At 39.5% G+C, this 14,382-nt stretch overlaps 1 long non-coding RNA gene across 15 annotated transcripts in view; it reads left to right on the top strand.

Moving 5' to 3' along the window:
- The window catches only part of LOC105034755 (uncharacterized), a 144,233-nt gene that overhangs the window by 26,958 nt on the left and 102,893 nt on the right, over positions 1-14,382 (top strand). For 7 of the 15 annotated variants that reach the window (XR_012141532.1, XR_012141522.1, XR_012141521.1 and 4 more), the window contains exon 3: positions 1,915-2,127. The exons of the other annotated variants lie outside the window; for them this stretch is intronic. This is a non-coding gene — a long non-coding RNA (uncharacterized lncRNA). The remainder of the gene's footprint in view (positions 1-1,914; positions 2,128-14,382) is intronic. 15 annotated transcript variants of the gene reach the window in all.

Genomic DNA, 14,382 nt, shown 5'->3' with positions numbered 1-14,382 from the left:
GCATTAAATTTGTTGGGCATAGACATGGTAATGTTTATATGGTAGATTTGAATGATCTTTCCAAAATAAACATGCAATGCCTAGTAGCCTTGAATGCCAAGATTAATGAGACTAGTTAGTTTTGGCATCGTAGGCTTGCACATATTAGCATGCATTCACTCTCAAAACTTATTAAAAAGGAATTGGTTATCGGCTTATTCAAATTGAATTTTGAAAAAGATAGAATTTGTGATGCATGTCAAATGGGTAAACAAACACGAGTCTCATTCAAATCTAAAAATATTGTTTCAACTTCTAGGCCATTAGAACTATGGCACATGGATTTATTTGGACCCACTAGAACTACTAGTTTAGGTGGAAAACGATATGGTTTTGTGATTATTGATGATTTCTCTCGTTTGCTATGGGTCTTCTTCTTAGCACATAAGGATGAAACTTTTCATATTTTCTCAAAATTTTATTGAAAAGTCACAAATGAAAAAGGTTTTTCAATTCAAAATATTCGAAGTGATCATGGAATCGAATTTGAAAATCAAGATTTTGAAAAATTTTGTGATGAAAAAAGTATTGACCACAACTTTTCAGTATCTAGGACACTCCAACAAAATGGGATAGTAGAAAGAAAAAATAGAACTCTTGAAGAAATGGCCCGTACCATGCTATGTGAAAGCAACCTTTCAAGATATTTTTGGGTGGAAGCAATTAACACGGCATGTTACATATTAAACCGTGCTTTAATTTGACCAATTTTAAAGAAAATCCCTTATGAGCTTTGGAAAGAAAGAAAATCAAACATTGCATATTTTTATGTTTTTGGTTGTCGATGTTTTGTTTTGAACAATGGTAAAGAAACACTAGGAAAATTTGATGCTAAATCCGATGAAGTGATTTTTCTTGGTTACTCTTCTAGCAAAGTTTTTAGAGTTTTCAACAAAAGAACTTTAATAGTAGAGGAGTCAATACATGTTGTTTTTGATTAAACTAACGATCTTCCTTCAAGGAAGAATGAAGGTATTGATGATGCAGATCCTCTTATAGAAGGAATGAAGGATATCACTCTAAAAGACTCAACCATTCAAGATGATGAAGAGCATGAAGACAAACAGGATGAGGAAGGTGAAGAACAACATGAACAACCTCTAGGTACAAATGATCTATCCAAAAAATGGAGGTATGATTACAATTATCCCAAAGAACTAATCATTGGTGATCCTACACATGGTGTAAGAACTCGTTCTTCACTTAGAAATGCATTCAATCATTTTACTTTTGTCTCTCATCTAGAACCTAAAACCATAGATGAAGCTGAAAAAAATTATAATTGGATAAATGCAATGCAAGAAGAACTTAATCAATTTGAAAGAAATAATGTATGGACTTTAGTTTCAAGACCTAAAAATTATTCAATAATTGGCACAAAATGGGTATACAGGAATAAATTGGATGAACATGGAAATGTGATAAGAAATAAAGCGAGATTAGTTGCAAAAGGTTATAATCAAGAAGAAAGAATTGATTTTGATGAGATCTTTGCACCTGTTGCTAGATTTGAAGCAATTAGACTTCTACTTACATATGCTTGCTTTATGAATTTTAAGTTATTCCAAATGGATGTTAAAAGTGCTTCTCTAAATTGATATATTGCTGAAGAAGTTTATGTAGAACAACCTTCAGGTTTTGAAAATCATGCTTTTCCTAATCATGTTTTTAAATTAAACAAAGCATTGTATGGTTTGAAACAAGCACTTAGGGTTTGATATGAAAGGCTAAGTAAATTTCTGCTTAATAATGATTTTTCAAGAGGAAATGTAGACACAATCCTTTTCATTAAAAGAAATCAAAATGATATATTAGTTATACAAATATATGTTGATGACATTATTTTTGGATTTACTAATGAAACTCTTTGTCAAGATTTTGCAAAGCTCATGCAGGGAGAGTTCGAGATGAGCATGATGGGAGAACTTACATTCTTCTTCGGACTCCAAATCAAACAAACAAAGGAAGAAATCTCCATCATCCAAAGCAAGTACACAAGAGAACTACTTTAAAGATTTGGAATGGAGAACTCCAAAGCAATTGGTACACCTATGAGCCCATCATGTAAGCTTGACAAGGATGAAGGAGGTAAAAATGTATACTTAAAATTTTATAGAGGCATGATTGGTTCTCTATTGTATTTAACTGCTAGTAGATCAGATATTATATTTAGTGTTTGTCTTTGTGCTCGCTTTCAATCAAATCCGAAAGAATCTCACTTGAATGCAGTTAAAAGAATCCTTAGATATTTAAATGATACATAAACTCTAGGACTATGGTATTCTAAGGACTCATCAATTGACTTGATAGGATATTCAGATGCCGATTTTGCTGGATGCAGATTAGATAGAAAAAATGCTAGTGGAACTTGCCAATTTCTTGGAGTTAATTTAATTTCTTGGTTTAGCAAGAGGCAAAACTCGGTAGCACTGTCTACGGTCGAGGTCGAATACATTGCAGCCGGAAGTTGTTGTGCTCAAATCTTGTGGATTAAGCAACAACTTGAAGACTTTGGCATCAAACTCAATGAAACTCCCATAAGATGTGATAACACCAGTGCTATAAATCTAACTAAAAATCTAATTCAGCATTCTAGATCAAAACATATTGAAATTAGGCATCAAAATAAAGATATAATTCTTGATTATGTTTGTACTGGAAAAACAATTGGCTGACATCTTTACCAAGGTCTTAAGTGAAGATAGATTTTGTGAAATTAGGAGCGAACTAGGAATCCTTGATCCATCAGCTTAAGTATCTCTCTGATTCCAAATTCTTAATACCAAAAATTCATTGAACTAAATCTATTGAGCTCAATTCTCATTTTTTTTAAGAGCTCAAAAGCTCAAAACTATCATTCACATGATCAATATTTAGGTAAACATTTTTCTCTCCGAGTTTCAAATTTTTTCGAAATTGTCCCATCATTCTTTTAAATTTTTCTATGCCATGAGTCGATCCCCAAGGTCGACCCTAGGGTAAACTTGTATTTTTTTCAAAACCCTTCGGGCGCTCTCTTCTTATTGGGAATTTTTTCTTGAGCCGACTCAGTCCTTCGTCTTCTTCCTCCCACCAAACCAAAAGCTCTCCATCTCTTCTTCCTCAAACCAAAGATTTCTCTCAAATATCTCCTTCCACCGATTTTCACTCTTCAAATCGTCCGTTTAGGAACCAAGTTCCTCTTTTCTTCCTTTTTCGTTTGGGGCGGTTCGAGCTTGCCTTAGACTCTACCCGTCTTCTTCAAATCGACACATCACCTCTCCAAAATCTTTGCCTTTCCACTAGAATCTTTTCCTCTCTCCCTCACATTTAGTCTCTAGAGCTCTGTGCAAGTCCTTATTGTGCAAATGGCTCCCAAAATGAAGCTTCCACAGAGGAGAAAATCTGTTCGCGGGTTAGAAGAGAGTGTGCGCAGAAAGAGATTAGCAGCCGAGCCCTCTCCTGCTCCAATCCCTGCTTCAGCTTCCACTCAATCCCCAATCAGCCCAAGCAAAGTACCTCTCTCTGAGCGGAAAGTGGAATCCAGAAAAAATATTGATTTCAAATTTTTTTGAAAAAGAAGGGTTCACTATTGGATCGAAGATTAAGTATCAAGGATGGAAATTTTACTGTTCTTTAAAGAAAAATTCTTATGTCGATCTTGTCAGGGAATTTTACTTAAATTTGAGCTATAGCAATGGAACAGTGAAATCTACAGTAAAAGGTGTTGATGTTATTCTGGATCCAGTCCACTTGGGACAGATACTGTATTTGCCTTGTGAAGGCTATACCAATATGGAGCTCCCTATTAAAGAAGAAGGAATTAATGTTATCTTAGGGAGAACTTATACTGAAAGTCTAAATAAATTGGAAGCAAAAATTCTTTCTATTGAGATGAGGCTGTTACATCACTTGGTAATCAAACTGTTTGTCTCTAGGAGTGGTAGACACGACCTTCTATCTGGTAGGGATATTTGTATTATATACCATGTGATCACACAGACCCTTCTGAACCTTCCCGCATTGATGTTTGAGGCCATGAGAGAGATCTTGAGCAGGTCCAAGGCTCACTTGCCTTTTAGTATGGCACTCACCTTAGTTTTTAGGAGGTTCGGAGTCAGTTTTGAGGAGAAGGCAGTTGCTAGACTATCCCATTCCGACACCATCAACCGCCACACATTGCATCGCATGGGCTTTTCTAAGACTGATGGCGGTTGGACAAAGGGTGTTGAGGAGAGAGCAGAGGATAGAGCAGAGGAGGGACCGTCTTCATCTCTTCGTGATCACAGAGCATCCTCAGATATTCAATTCATATCTGATCACAAGGCTGGTCCTTCAGAGTCTGTGAGGAGGCATGCTTCAGTTCCACAGTCAGAGAGCAGGGCACATCCTTCAGAGTTCAGGCTAGCAGATGATCAGATTGAGATGATGTCTCAGTATGTTGCCTCCATTCTATCTTAGTAGTTTGCTACTTCAGTCTTTGCTCAGAGATCGACATCCTAGGGTGACTCAGACCAGACTTTGATCCCTCACATTTCTACTGTTTTTCAAATGCTTACTGGTCAGTCGGTACGCATTGAGCAGCTTGAGGGATATATTTTGAGATTGACAGGCAGAGTATTAGACTTGCAGGGGCAAATATTAGCTTTAGCCTATCCCCAGCCACATGAAGATATCACAGAGATCTCAGACCTATCTGCAGAGGTGGCTAGACTTCGAGGAGTTTTAGAGAGTGGCTTTGACTTTTTGAGGAGAGAGATCAAGGGCTTCAGTGAGAATGCTTCTACTCAGTTCAGTGCCCTGATGTAGTCTATATCGAGAGCCTTAGATCTTTTGGACACCATCAGACTTTCCCTTATTGCACAGTCCGTAGCTTCTCAGGCTTCAGGATTCTCTCACCTCTTTATTCGTGCTGGTACCTCTACCTGTGGCCGAGGCAGACGTGGTCGAGATCGTGCTCGTGGACTTGATCCTACATCTCCTCACTTTATCTCTGATTCTTTAGACTTTGATCCCTCTAGTCATGACCTCTATTAGATCTAGATTAGTTAGTCTTTTATGTCTAGGATCTATCTTATGGGCCTTGTATTTGTTGGCTAATTAACTCTTGGATAGTTTCTATCTATGACTTTTGTATTTTGAGTTGACTCATGTGTATTGGGACACCTTTTGTATTCAGTCACTTTTGAATATATATATCTATATGTGCTTTGACTTTCAATGAATGTCTATGAATGTGATCAAATTGAATTGTTTTAATTATGAGATAGGAAAAATGACTCATATTAGTGCTGAAAAATACTATGAATTGTAATATCTTCTAGATGAGCAAATTGATATATCCTTTATGTTTGCTATGTTGAGGGGGAGTAGAGAAATAAGCAATCAAAGAAAGGGGCTAAAGAAGTAAAATATGGTATCAAAAAGGGGAGTAAAGAAAATATGTCCTTTTTGTCATCTTTCTTTTCTTTTCTCTATTCTTAAAATCCCTTAAGATCTTAATTGATGCTATCAAAAAAGGAGAGTAAAGAGAATTTGTCCTTTTAAGATCCCTTAAAAGGAGAAGTAGAGAATCTTAATTGATGCTGTCAAAAAGGAAGAGTTGAGAATCAAAATCGAATTTGAGCAATAAGCAATAAAAAAATGAGCAATAAGCAATAAATAAATTAGTAATAAGCAAAATTGTTAAGCAAATGTGTCAAAGAACCAAAATCGTCAATTCTTTTTTTTTTAATCTAATTTTTAAAGCAAATGAACTTATAAGCAAATTTTAAATTGATCTTCAAACTGCCTATGATGCATTTCGTTGAAATACTTGGCTATGATATTGAAGTGATGTATCTTCATAAATTTGAAATTCATGTTCAATACTTTATATATGCTTTTGCTCAAGTGTTTTGTCATCATCAAAAAAGGGGAGATTATTGTTCTTTGAATTGATTTTGATGATTACAAAGCATTTGAGAGGGTTACTAATGATTTTGGCTTGGAAAAAGATTTATTGTATTTTAGGGGCAAAATCATAATTTTACAAAGTTCTGATTCGGAAGCTTCAAGAGCAAGAACACAAGATTTGTAATCTATTGGAGGTAATTTTAATATTTTTGAATATGTATTTTGAAAGAAAATCATGTTTATATATTTGAGTCAACCCCATGAGTCGACTCATAGCAAAAGGGGCTGAACGGCACGCTGAATTCTTTGACTGGCACACTCTGTGAGTCGACCCCATGAGTCGACCCCTGAGCATAAGTCGACCCTATGAGTCGACCTCTGCTGCTGTGTAGGCCAAAATTACAGAACAGTCATTTTCTGTTCTGTGCCACAGAAGTCGACCCCATGAGTCGACTCATGAGCATGAGTCGACCTTATGAGTTGACCCCTGCGACGGAAAAACTCCGCAATGGTTAGTTTTCAACTTATTTTGGCTGCATTTAATGTCCATTTAATGTGCTCTAACGGCTCTATTTTAGCCCAGATTACTCTCCACCATCATTTGAAGTTATAAAAAACACTTAAAGGAGGGAATCAACAAAGTTTTGAAAAGGTTCTTCAAGCATTCATTTCAATCCTAAGCAAGAGCCCTCTTAAAAGTTCAAGAAGCTTTTATTTCAAGTTTACCAAACCCTCAAGAGCTCATTCAAGTCTTCAACTACCTTGAGGGAAATCAGAAGAGCTTCGTTTTTATTGTGTAAAGTGTATTTAAAGCTTTATTTGCTCATTAAAGGAGCTACATCTGTATTTCTGTGTGATTAACTGTTATACTCTATTTTTGAGTTGATTTTTTGTTTTGGAAGGGTTTCAAAACGTGGAAAGGTTGATCCGAACCTTGAATCGGATTGTATTGGGTTGGTTTGTATCCGGGAAATAAGTGTTCTAGCTTGAAATAGCTAGAGTCGGAGGTTCCGACGTTGTATTTGGTTTGAATACGGTTTAGTGGATTTGAATTCCCAAGTAGGAGCTTGGAGAGTGGATGTAGGTGCAAGGTTGGCACCGAATCACTATAAATCTTTTTGTTTGTGTTGTGCTTACTTGCTCTCCTTTTAATTTTCTTATCTTCATGCAATCTTGCATCCAACTTCTACACGTTGTATAAATATCACACTCCACATTTATCCTACTCATTTAAATAATCATAATAGTTGAAAGTTAATTTTTAAATTTTTAAAAACTCAATTCATCCCTCCTCTTGGGTTGCATAGCTGGGCAACAACGATCCCCTCTTAAATCATGAAATGGCTCTTTTTCCAACTTAAAAACTAGATTGACCTCAATGCATCGTTTTAACATTCTCTTCAAATTGTTGAAGCAACTCTCAAAGGATTCTCCAAAGATCGAAAAATCATCTATGAATATCTTTAAGAAATCTCCTACCATATCTGAAAATATTGACATCATGCACCTTTGAGAGGTCACGGATGCATTACACAGTCCGAAAGGCATTCTACGAAAAGCAAAGGTTCCATAGGGGCATGTGAAGGTGGTCTTTTCCTGATTTCCTGGGTAGATTGCTACCTGATTGTATCCTGAGTATTCGTCTAAAAAGCAGAAATATTGTTGGTCAGCTAGTCTCTCTAGGATTTGGTCAATAAAGGGTAAGGAGAAATGATCTTTACGGGTGGCTGCATTGAGTTTTCTATAATCTATACAGACATGCCATCCAGTGGAAAGTCGTGTTGGCACTAGATCCCCATGGTCGGTGCGGACAACCGTGAATCCTGATTTCTTTGGAACAACTTGAGTGGGACTTACTCAGTGGCTATCAGAAATAGGGTAAATGATACCAGCATCTAACCATTTAATTACCTCCTTTTTGACTACATCTTGCATATTCGGGTTGAGCCGTCTTTGCATTTCTCGAATGGGTTTGGCATTGTCCTCTGTGTAAATATGGTGCATGCATATTGATGGACTAATGCTTTTTAAATCAGCAATGATTCAACCTATGGCCTCTCTCTGTGTTTTTAACACATTTAGCAATTGGTTTTCATGTGCCGGGGTTAGGTCAGAAGCAATAATTACTGGCAGGGTTTTCTCAGGTCTTAAAAACACTTAAGTGATTCAGGCAAAGATTTCAGTTCAAGTTGTAGTGGGGCCTGAATTGAAGGACGTAGTGGTTCAGTTTCTAGCTTAGGTAAGGGCTCAATTCTCATTAACCAAGGTAGTGAATGTGCTGGGTAAGGTGAATCAAGCAAGGTATTCACCTCCTGATTTTGGATTTCTTCAATGGGTTCATCCAGAAAATCATCTTCCATCAAATCTGAGGAATCAGTTTCAACTATCTCATCTATCAGATCAATTACTGAACAGCTTTTCTCCTTTTGAGCGTACTTTGAGACATTAAAAACGTTAATTCTCACCTTTTGATCCATGGCTCCTGTTTTATAATTGATATTGGCATTGGCCGTGGTTAGGAATAGATACCCTAAAATTATGGGATTTTGATTCAGCTCTTGGGATGGTTCCATATCAAGTATGAGGAAGTCTACTGGAAAATAGCATTGTTTACTTTGACTATGACATCTTCGATCAGACCACGTGGCGTCTTTACAGATTTATCAGCTAGTTGCAAAATAACCGATGTGGGTTTCAGTTCTCCTATCCCAAATTTTTCGTAGATCGAAGTTGGAAGTAGGTTGACACTAGCTCCTAAGTCTAGCAAAGCTCAGTCAAAGGTGATGCCTCCTATAGCACATGAAATCAAAGGAGCATCAGGATCTTTTATTTTCTAAGGTAATGGATTCAACAAGACCGCACTAACATCTTCAGACAGTACAATTCTCTTTTGGGTACAAGGTTCTTTAAGAAATTTAGCGTAAACTGGGACATGTTGAATTGCATCGAGGAGGCGTAGATTAATGTGAACTTGCTTAAACAACTTCATTAGTTTCTCGTTGCGTGCTCCTTGCTTTTTGCGGAAAGAACCGACTTCTAGAGCTGAAGGGAACGGGACTCTTAGTTTATATATCTTGGATAACTCATCCGCTCTCTTTTTTCTGTCTTTTTCACTCAGATTAGTACCAGTTCCGGGCTCAGGTTCTTCTATTGGGTTAGTCTCAGTACTAACTTCTTCTCTCAAGTTCTCTTTTGGGCTAGCATCATTACTAGCCTCTCTCACCTGGTCCTGATACGGGTCCTTAAGAATCCTACTATTTCTAAGCTCAGAAATTGCTTTGGCATTCTCAAATTGGGGATTTTTAGGTGGGACATTGGATTGATGACTAGATCCAGGTGATTGGTGGGTGCATGAGTTGTTCTTGGAATTTGGTATTGGTTGGCTTGGCAATTGACCTGGTTCTCTCCTCATGGTAGACTCAGCTAACTGTTCTATTTGTGCTTCTAGCCTAGCGATAGATTGCTGTTGAGTTATAATCAATTGTTGGAGTTGATTAAATCTATCATTGGCTAGATTGGTCTGTTGAGGAAGTGGGTATGATGGCTGATTGTGATATGGTAGTTAGGTAGGTAGTTAGGTGGGTCTGAGCCGGAGTCTGTTGGGATCTCTAAGAAAAATTGGGGTGGTTCCTCCAACTTGGATTATGTGTTTGAGAATGGGTCATTGACAGGCTTGGAGTAATCTTGGGCAGCTTGAATTTGTTCTTAGATAAAAGGTGGAAACTGTGCAGCCGTAGGACATTTACTCACATGATGGGCTGGGCTAGCACAGATAGAACAGATCTCCTGATAATTGAGAGGTGGTGTGTATTGTGCAGGAGATTGTTGACCTAGGGTTAGGAACTGATCTAATTTCTGAGCAAGAAGGTCGACTTTATTTAATTTTTGAGCTATTAGGTTCAAGTCAGTCTTAGAACTAGAGTCTGTTTGTTTGATCTCAAAAATTTCTGTCCGCTTTTGGAGAGGGATCGATCTTTCATAGGAAGATAATGAAGTATGGTTGATCGAGTTTTCACTTAAGATTTCAAACAAAATATAGGCTTCATTCTCACTCTTACTTATGAATGCACCTCCACAAGATGCATCTACCATCTGTCTATATTGGTCACCTAAATCCTCATAGAAAGCATGAATAATTTGCCACTTAGATAGACCATAATGTGGGTATTTTTTAAGAAGTTCCTTAAGTCTCTTCTATGACTTGTGAATTTGTTTCTCTGGAAGCTGAGCAAATTCAGTGATGGCTCACCTCATGGTGTTGGTTCGATCTATGGGATAAAATTTCTTAAAAAACTCATGCTGCATTTCAGCTCAAGTTTGGACTGGTCTCCCTATTGTGCCAAGCTAGTACTTGACTTTGTCCTTAAGTGAGAAGGGGAATAGGGTCAGTCTAAATGCATCATCAGTAAAATTTTGAATCTTCACCGTGGAACAGATTTCTAAGAATTCATCTAGATACTTGTAAGGATCTTCATTGGTGTTCCCATAAAAAGATGGGAGCATCTGGATTGTGATCGACTTGATCTCATTATGGCTTACAGGGATATCAGGTAAGTGGATACAAGTCGATGGGTTATAGGTGGAAGGAATAAAATATTCTTTCATCTGTCTAGGTGGTTCTTTAAGATTTTCAGCCATTTGATTTTCAGATTTAACATGAATTAGCCTTTCAATTTCAGGATTAGGTTCAACTAGGTCTGGATAAAGAGATCTACCATGCATGTACTAGTGCAAACCCTAATGTGCATGGTTCAGATTTTTTTTTTAAGAAGAGGGAGAAAGAAAAGAGAAGAGGAAGTAAGAGAGAGGTTTTAAAGGTGAGAACCTTAAAAAAGCCCTAGACCTAAAGACAATAGATGAGAAGAATTAGTTGTGGTTAAGTATTAATTGCAATCAAGTTAGCAAGCAATTAAACCTAGACACCTACGGGTTTCTTAGATCTAATAGTTCAATGTAGAGTGGCTTAGCCTAGATACAAGTTGGGTTTGTTCTCACTTCCTTCAACTAGCCAAGTAAGAGGTGGGGTCGTGGGGGTCCCCCCGTTGCTTGTCTTAGACACTAATTGGATTGGCAAGGTAAGCTAACGGAACCAATTAAATAACCACAAGTCCACTTAGACTTAGCTTTTGTAACCTTTTGCCTTAGACACTAATTTTAGGGGTGAGTCCAAGCTTACTTTGCACTCGACTTCACCACAATACTCAAACTGAACTCAATTGATCCTAGGGGCCAACGTCTACTTAATTTTAATTAGGCTTGGGTTAATGCGGGATGCTGGTTAGTTGTTTTTGGATTTAGGAAGGGTGATGAAATCCCCATCTTATCTTGTTGATGGGTGTTGCTCTTAAGTTGATTTGAGATGAATATGCACAACCAATTTTAAACAAGGGGTTCTATGCAATTGTATGCATGTAATTAATCAAACTTGAAAACTTATCTTGTCTCCAGCAATCACCAAAAGAAAATCTAAGATGATGAATGCTTCTAAATAATTTTCTACTCTTATCATGCGATTTTTATTAAGTTTATGCGGGTGAATTTTATGTTAATTTGAAAAAAAACAGCAATTAATACTAAAAAAGAAAGTAGTTTAGGGTTAGGGTTAGGATTGATCTCACCAAATTGAAGCGTTCATCTTTCTTTTCTTCTCTTTTTTTTTTCTATTTTTTTTGCAAAAAAAATAAAAAAAATAAAAAAAGTTAGTAAGTTATATTTACAAGAAAATCAAAGAAATCAATTGTTAAAATTGATAGAGAAACGGAAACCTATACGCGATAATTGGGCTTCTAGTGGGTGTTGCGGTCCCACCGATGTCCAGCACCTCACCTAACAGTTATTGGTGACACATACACCAATGCATGGATAACTCTTTGTCCAGATGCTTCTCTAAGTATATTGCAGCGACTTGCTCTCTAAGTCATGTAGGCTCACCTAATAATTATTGACCACACTCCTTAGTTAAGCCCGATTCACGGTTTACCAGTGGGCGTAGAGCCATCATTGGATCCCTCACCTAATAGTTATTGGGTCCAACCCTATCTTTACCTCGGGACATCTAACACCGATGGAGTGGTTGTCTTCCCGATACAATCGAACCACTGTGACCAGTCGAGAACGATTAACGTCGAAAAAGGCACCTGCATCTGTACAACGGTGGAAGACTGTTAGACTTAATATTTAGTGAGGAGATTTAGGTTTAGATCTCTTCTAATAGTCACATACATCTGATGTAGATGATTGATCTGATTCAGATCAGCACATCTCATGTCTGACCAATCTAGTTGGCATGGATGAACACAAATGACCAAACAACTTTATTCAATTCTTAATCGACCAAATTGGTCAGGTAAGTGAGATCGGTGGGAGGATATGCTGATGCTTGCCTTAGACACCATCGAAATGATCAGGTGAGCATGCTCCCAATTAAAAACCACTAGTCGAGTTGCCAAACTTACTTGAGACACCAATTGGTCTATTAGAATTAAACAGGTCAGCCTAGTTACTCGAGCTCGGACCATTAAGCCAAATGCGATCTAGATTTAATCAATTCACATCGCATGTGAATCGATTTGACCAACTACAACTAAACTCAATTTTTGAGTCCCTTTGACATAATCCCAAGCAACTTTTGATTAGATTCGATCAACTGCTCAAAATCGAAAAGGATTCTAGTTTGATCTAATCAATGATCCTAGTTGTAGTTTAGTCTTTAGGCTTAATTTTTTTGACCCATACCCAAACTCCATATTTTATGCATTGAAATTTAGATCTTAAATTCACAATTTTAGATCTTTTAATTTCGAATCTTAATTCTTAATTAAGTGCATTATGTATATGGATTTTAGTTTAGATGTTGAAATAATTTTTGATCTAAATTACTTTATATTGTGTTGGGTATAAAATACCCACAGCCGGAACCCTCAACGGCATCAGCTACAGAACGGCTCCGCCCGAACTCCTACGGGAGCCGGGCTCCGCCTCCGACATCGGCTACAGAACGGCTCCGCCCGAACTCCTACGGGAGCCGGGCTCCGCCTCCGACATCGGCTACAGAACGGCTCCGTCCGAACTCCTACGGGAGCCGGACTCCGCCTCGGTATCAATTGCTGGTAAGCTCCGTCCGGACTCCCACGGGAGCCGGACTTCACCTTTGACTTTGATTGCAGAGGACTCCGCCCGGACTCCTACGGGAGTCGGACTCCGCCCGCAGCTTCAGCTCCGAGAGGGTTCCGCCCGGACTCCCACGGAAGTCGGGCTCCATCCACGACCCCAACCGACGGGAGGACCCCTCCCGGACCTCTACAGAAGCCGGACTCCGACCGCTGCCAAGCTTCAATCAACGGGTCCGCGCCCCCTGGCAGGTCACAATAACAACCATGATCCTGTTCCACTTCCTGTAGCGGGATTTCGCGCGGCTCCATCACCCCCTGCGGCGGACCCATTACTCTCTGACAGGCTGTGTCAACGGCCACGATTCTGCTCCACTCCCTGCGGCAGGTGCTGCACGACTCCACTACTCCCTGACAGCTAGCGGCAACGGACGCCGCTCCACTACCTGCAACTGGCTCTACGTGGCAGGCCGTGACAATAGCCACGTGTCTACTCCACTATCCTTCGCAATCAATTCCCCTGACCATGGGCGGCCCACTACCAGACGGTTACAAGCGTCGCCATCAATCCGTTGCCTCCTCTGCCTATAAAAGGGGGACCCAGATACGTTATTCTTTAAGCTCATTTCTTATCTCAAAACTCTGCTAAATTCTCCGTTCGAGCACTCCATTCTTGTTGAGGCAGAGAACTGACTTGAGCGTCGGAGGGTCTTGCCGGAGCAACCCCACCTCCGGTTTAGACTTCCCTTGCAGGTCCCGGCGGCGACCGCGGCTTCCCCGACTCCAGCTTCTCCGGCGCAAGCAGATTTTTGCACCAACAGGATTGGTGCTAGAGGAAGGGGCTGTGTCTTCGCAGTACCCTTGTTCTTAAAGGAGCGCTCAACGGATCCGCTTCCGGCCATCTTTTCCGGCGCCCAATCCTTCTTCCCTCATCGGATGCCCTCTCACGAGGTCTCTGCACAACTACCTCCGGCTATGGTCGCCGATAAGGGGTGGCCGGATGACCGGCCTCTGCCGGATTCCGTCAACATCATCTCGGGGGAATCCCGGCGGGAGGCAATCAGCGCACCGGCTGCATCCCCCAAGCGACAGAAAGTTGAAGAACCCATAACCTTCACTGAAGTGGACACCCAGGGGGTCCAATTCCCTCGTAACGACGCGGTCGTAGTTTTCTTGAACATAGCAAATTACAACGTCCGTCGCATTCTCGTCGACAACGGGAGTTCGGCCGATATCCTGTTCTACAACGCCTTTTCCAGAATGGCCACTCTTTGCGGTCATCTGAGACCGATTTGCTCCCCCTTGATAGGGTTCACCGGTGACGCCGTTCCAACGGAGGGAATGATAGCTCTGACTGTGA

Source organism: Elaeis guineensis, chromosome 5 (genome assembly GCF_000442705.2).
Source record: "Elaeis guineensis isolate ETL-2024a chromosome 5, EG11, whole genome shotgun sequence".
In the NCBI taxonomy this organism is placed as follows: Eukaryota; Viridiplantae; Streptophyta; class Magnoliopsida; order Arecales; family Arecaceae; genus Elaeis; species Elaeis guineensis.
Note: the sequence above shows the minus strand (reverse complement) of the source record. Positions and strands in the feature narration are given on the sequence as shown.